Source organism: Petaurus breviceps, unplaced genomic scaffold (assembly GCF_028583685.1).
Source record: "Petaurus breviceps papuanus isolate PSGF00001 unplaced genomic scaffold, PetGlider_PUasm1.0 208, whole genome shotgun sequence".
In the NCBI taxonomy this organism is placed as follows: domain Eukaryota; kingdom Metazoa; phylum Chordata; class Mammalia; order Diprotodontia; family Petauridae; genus Petaurus; species Petaurus breviceps.
The window spans coordinates 23,605,311-23,611,424 of NW_027185852.1; the positions used below are offsets into that span (position 1 = coordinate 23,605,311).

Consider the following 6,114-nt stretch of genomic DNA (forward strand, 5'->3'; position numbering starts at 1 on the left):
CAGCCCTGACATCCCCTGTTCTCAGGCCCCTCCCAGCCCTGACATCCCCTGTTCTCAGGCCCCTCCCAGCTCTGACATTCCCTGTTTTAAGAGTCCTCCTAGCTCTGACCTGTTATGGTTCATGAGTCTAAATTAACGGGAGCTTTCTTGCTTAGATGGTGAGAATAGGCTTGCTTTTACTAGTTTCTCCACTAAGCACTGAGAGCGGACAGCCTGGGGAAGGGAACTCCTTCTTCCTACTGCAGATTGAGAGCTCTGGAAGGGCTGCCTTCAGAAGCTGTAGCTTTATCTCCCTTCAGGGCTTTCATCAGAGCCTGGAGGAGCATCTGTCAGGGGTGCAGGTGTGGGCTGGACCAGATGACTTTCAAGGATCTTTCTATGTCTGAACTGTGAATCCTCCAACACAATCATTTCAGGTGCTGCCGTCTTGGACTGTTCTGGTCACCCCTCAGCTATAACTGCTGCTGCTATTGTTGCCGTTTCTGTACAAAGCAGATCTCTTGCAGGCAGTTCACGGCACTAATTCATCTCCTGCCCCCAAAGTGACCAAAGAAGAAACCAAAATGTTACCTGCACTCCTTTTACTAATTGGGAAGAAAGTCAGTATGTCTGTGATGTCAAGCTAGACTGATTTTATCTCATTGACGACTGAGTAGATAAGTCTTGGAGAGCAGAATGGGGCTCTTCCATTTTACAGATGAGTAAACCAAGGACCAGAGAAGATACAAGTGGATTGTCCATGGTCACAGGGCCAGTAAAGTGCCAGAGGCAGGGTTTGAAACCAGATCTTCCTGACTCCCAGGCCTAGTGGTATATGAACATTTCCCACTTCATGTAAATGAATCATCATGCAGACTTCTACCTACAGTGTTTCCCCCCCCCCCCATAATGCAACGAATGAGGGAGGCAGGTAGGCAGGAAGAGGGATACTTGCTGGCAGAGGGAGGGCATGGGCATACCTGGGCAGACACTCTGGGCCAGACTGGACACAGACAGGAGAGTATGGATGACACAAAGGCCTGGGGCAGACAGGAGGTACCTGAGCAGAGAGAAGACAGACAGGCAGGGCCAGACAAAGGTCTCCTCTCTCCAGGGTCTCTCCTACCATTCATTCTTCTGCTTCACTTGGAGGGATTTTTTTAGGGTTGCTTTTTTTTTTTTAGTGGGGGGAATGTAAGGCCCCAGGGCTGAATGACAGATAGGAAGGGAGAGAACACAGCACCGTATAGTAAAGTTAACACAGGGTTTCTTGGGAACGTACATTTCTTTCAGAATTCTTTACTTAAAGTTGAATTTGCAATGGGAATTTATGTAAAAAGAACTGTCTGTACATATTTGTAATGGATTTTGTATTTCTTGCTTTCCCAATGTCTAGGAGTAGGGAGAGAATCTGTAACTGAAATTTTAAAACAATTGAATGGTAAATATAAAGTCAATAAATATACACACATCTGTGTGTGTGTGTGTGTGTGCGCGCGCGTGTGCACCTATAGTCACATGGAAGCAGGAGTGGTAGACAAGGTGAGCTGTCCCCTTTTACCTCTCACAGGAAGTAGCTTGAAACAGTCCTGAAATGATCTGCAGCCAGAAAGAGGAGAGAAGAGAGATCCAGGGATGGAGTCGCTCCCTTTTAAAAGTCTCCTGAGTCAGTGGTCAATAAGGGAATGCTTTCTCAAAATGAAAGGGGTCCTTCAGTTACACCTCTCCTTGGCTGGAAGCAGCCAGGGAGTTGGGATAAAGAGAAAGTCCATTTATCAGAGTGATTCCAGGGGTGCAGTCTGAACTTGCAGGTGACTCTGGGGGTGCAGTCTGAGCTTGCAGATGATTCCAGGGGTGTAGTCCCCAGTGAGATTGAAGGGAGGGGTGGAGGTGGCACAGTCTGAGTAGGAAAAAGAAACCTTGCTTGTTTTCTCCCTGGGGACAGGACATCCCCTGGGAAGCCTGAGGAGGCCTGTGGAGACTTAGTCTTTGACACCTTTGGGGAGAATGGGACTCAGAAATCCTCTGTATCCCAGCACTGGTCTGCCTCCACCTCCAGACAGTTTCCTTCCCTCTAGTCTAAGCCTTTTTCCAGAAACCTAGGGTTACTTGTGCCAGCTCATCAGTACCAAAGGTGTTGGGGTGGGGGAAGGTGGCAGTAAACATCAACAACTGCCATAAGAAGCCAGAGAAGAGACAGGTTGGGCCAGAACAACTGTCAGTTCTTTGGCATTCCTCTCTGCTCTCCTGATTTAGCACTGACCCTGTGTCCCGAACATGTGCCAGGACTGGTTTTCCTTGGCAATCTCAACTCCTTGATTTGTGATACCTTGGTGCAAACCCAACCTGGCTTTGCAGTTTATACTGGCTCTCTTCCCAGGAAGGATGTGGCCCTTTTGCCCCAGGCAGAAGCCGGGCTGGTCAAGGCTCCTTGGCTTCCCTTCTTGCACACAGGTCAGGACCTGTCTTACCTCCCCTGAACCTTATCCCTATGCCATCCTTCCCTTTCCCTACCTTGCAGATGAGGCAGAGGAAAAAGCAGTGTGGGACAGTCCTTCTGCAGAACTTGGAGTCAACAACAAGCATTTACTAAGTCCTTTCTATGTACTAGGCGCTGTGCTAAGTTTGGGGACACAAATGTAAGAATGGCATCCCACGGTCCTCATCTTCAATGAATAAAACAAGATTCTCTAAGCCCATATCTTTGTCAGGTGGGAACACCTCTTTGATGGAGAGGCTGAAGCAGTCAGAGGTGCAGATTAGGTGTGAACAACCCCCCCAGGCACCTTAGTTTTATCAGTCCACTTTTCCCTAGCTTCTGTCTATACTGGTGAGATAGGATGGCCCAGATTTTCTTTTTAACCAATTCTTTTTACTACACCACTTTGGTAAATAGCCATTTCTAAACTAATTAACTCTGGCTGACTAATTGATGATCAATGGAGGTGGAGAACAGACAAGAAGGGAGCTGGATATCAATAGTTCTAGAAAACCACCCCAAACTCTCAGGGGTGCCCCTAGAAACCTGAAGGAAGAATTAGTCCACTGCCCTCTGGGTTGGGAGATTGAGCCCAGAGGGGCTGCTGAAGAAAGAAAAACCACAGCTTCTGTCTCCCAAGAGCCCACATCCTAAAATGGGAGACAACATACAAATAAATAGCAGCTGGATGGTGTGGTGGATAGAGTGCCTGCCCCGGAGTTATGAAGACTCATTTTCCTTCGTTCAAATCCACCCTCCGGCACTTACTAGCTGTGTGACCCTGTGTGTGGACAAGTCAACCCCATTTACCTCAGTTTCCTCATCTGTAAAATGGAGGTGGAAAGGGCAACCCCAAATGGGGTCATGAGGAGTTGGACACAACTGAAAAATGACTGCACACCACCAGGAAATAATACAGAGTAGAAACAAGGTCATTGTTGAGGCTGGCAGCATGGACCAGGAAATACTTCTTGCTTGCTTCTGAAGGTTGTGTTTGAGCTGGGGTAATAAAGATAATTCATAGTTATTAGCTAATGCAAAGATATAGAAACGGCAGAGGGAGAATCATGTGTCAGAAGCAAGATGGTCAACACGACTGGATTGTAGCCTCTATAGCGGGGAGCACTATGAAAAAAACCTGGAAAGGCAGAAAGGGATTTGTTGTTAAAATAAAGGGATGGGGGAAGCTGGCAAAAGAACACTGGATCCCAAGTCAGAAGACCTGGCTTCCTACCATCTCTATGATCTGTGTGGTCTAGCAGTGTTGGGAACCCTGAAATTCAAGGGCAAAAGGCACAGGTCAGTCTTGAAAGAATTTGACTCAAGCCCTTCAGTCAGAGACATGGTTTATTGTATCACCAACAGAAGTGGGCACATTTTAAGAAGTGAAGCAATTTACCGTGTTTCCCCGATAAGACACTGTCTTATTAATTTTTTTGGACAGAAAAACACCAGAGGGCTTATTTTAATGAACATTGACAGCAATTTTAATAAACAGGTAAATGTGAACAAAAAAATGTACCTTTATTCAATAAAGAACAGGATGACGCGCTCACTGCTGCAGCTCTGATTGGATGCAGCTCGGAGCGCAGCGTGCGTTTCACGGGGGGGACAGTGCATACAGAGGGTACCGTAATGTAGCATGTAGCGCAGGGGATCACCTTCACTACAGCAGCGATCTCAATAGGGCTTATTTTCGGGGGAGGGCTTATTTTCGAGGAATCTTACACAGTAAGGGGAGGGCTTATTTTCTGGATAGGTCTTATTATCGGGGAAACACGGTAATAGGGGTCAGATAGACCTTTTATACAGAAAGACTGTGGGAAGATCTGAATGTGATCTAGGAGTGGCCAATAGCCTGGGGTAACCCAGAGGTAACAGACAAAGAAGGGCTGGGCTGGGTCAGAGGTAACAGGGTACAGAAGATTGGGATTGGAGTCACAATGAAAGTACAATTGAAAGTATTACTGGGATGGGTGATGCCTTATGTGAATGCCAGGGATCTGGACTGTGTGGGAAAGTCCAGGGGCTTTTCCTTTTTTGGGTCCAGATCCCAAAGACATGGTCTTTTCCTTTTAGGGGTCCAGCATGAATCCCATCTCTATCACAGATGGATCACACCCTAGAAGGCCAAGTGCTGGAGGCAGTCAGGAATCTGTGTTCCAATTCCAAATGGGACACCCCTTTGCTGTTTGGATCTGGTCCAGCTATTTCTCCTTTCCTCATCTATAAAATGAGGGGGTTAGATCAGAACCATCTCTCAGGTTCCTTCCAGTTCCAAAGTTAGGATCTTATGTACCTTGTGAAGGGATGTGATTCCCGGTGAAAAGGGGATTGGCTGAAGCAACTGCAGATGGCTAGCCTAGAGAAGAGAAGGCTAGCAGGACAGGTGGGTTGGGGAGGGGCACCATAGTCAGTGAAAGGAGGGGCTGGCCTTGCTCTGCTTGGCCCAGAGGGAAGGAGCAGGGGTGCTGGTTCCCTTTTTGCCCCTATCTGATAATTCTCAAGACTTATCTTGTGGGGGCAGCTTTGCAGTGAATAGAGCACCAGTCCTGGAGTCAGGAGGACCTGAGTTCAAATTTGATCTCAGACATTTAACACAAAAACTAGCCATATGACCTTGGGCAAATCACTTAACCCCAATTGCCCTCCCAAAAGCAAAAAATAAAAAAGACTTATCTTGTGCCTCTTATTTCTTCTCCTGGATCTGAAAGGCATCAAGCATTTATTAAATGCTGATTGTATGCTAGGCATTATGCTGAAAGTCAGGATTAAAGGATAGGGCCTGGCCTCGAGGAGCTTACATACTAATGAGGGTAGATAATACATAAAATGGAGTTGAAAAGAGGAAGGGAGAGGAAGGTCCACTTGGGGGTGGGGGTGAAGAGAGTGAGAAGCACAGCTTCTGTGAAGGGAATGAAGCCTGGCCAGCCTAGGTCCACCTGCAAAATGGACCCCTCTTCCTTCCCCTTCCCAAGGAACCCAGCAATGGGAGAAGGGAGCTAGCATGCTGTAGATGTTGCTCTGGGGTGAGAAGATGCTGGGGACCGAGGGAAGTTCCAGGGTAAGAAACAGCCCAGTCAAGGCAGCAAACTCTGGAGAGGAAGGGACTTCAGAAGGTATCTGGTCCAATCTCTCTGCTAGTGCAGAAATCTGGGTTTAATGTAGGCTCCACTTGAATACTTCTAATGCTGGGGAGCTCATTACCTCCCAAAGGAAACCTCTCCCTTGTGGCATAGCTTTCATTGTTAGAAAGCCCTTGCTGATTATGCGCTAAAATCTGTCTTCCCATGACATCTGCCCATTGGTCCTAGTTTGTCCTCTGGGGCCACGCAGATGACAGGCCTCTGAGAATTTGAAGGCAACCACAACAGCATCATTGATTCAGAGCTAGAAGGACCTGAGAGGGCCTCGTTTTACAAAAGAGGAAACTGAGGCCCGGAGAAGGTAAGTGAGTTACCAGACGTAAATGCCAGAGCGGGATCATGCCGCCCTCATTTTTTATGTTAATCTGATTTGATTTCTACAATAAGAAACTTTCATTTTTCTCTTTTTTCAGGTTATTTCTGATTCTTTCATTTTAATTTTATTGTTTCTGATAAAGCCTTTATGATATGAAAATTATTTGAAATAATTTTCAATGCTACAAAAAAAAA

At 46.8% G+C, this 6,114-nt stretch overlaps 1 protein-coding gene and 1 long non-coding RNA gene across 2 annotated transcripts in view; both read right to left on the reverse strand.

Annotated features, from left to right (window-relative positions):
- Window positions 1-6,114, reverse strand: part of LOC138165341 (sterol carrier protein 2) — a 464,797-nt gene that overhangs the window by 267,683 nt on the left and 191,000 nt on the right. The window lies entirely within an intron of this gene.
- The window catches only part of LOC138165191 (uncharacterized), a 10,444-nt gene continuing 8,472 nt past the window's right edge, over window positions 4,143-6,114 (reverse strand). Inside the window, exon 3 of the long non-coding RNA XR_011169300.1 lies at window positions 4,143-4,684. This is a non-coding gene — a long non-coding RNA (uncharacterized lncRNA). The remainder of the gene's footprint in view (window positions 4,685-6,114) is intronic.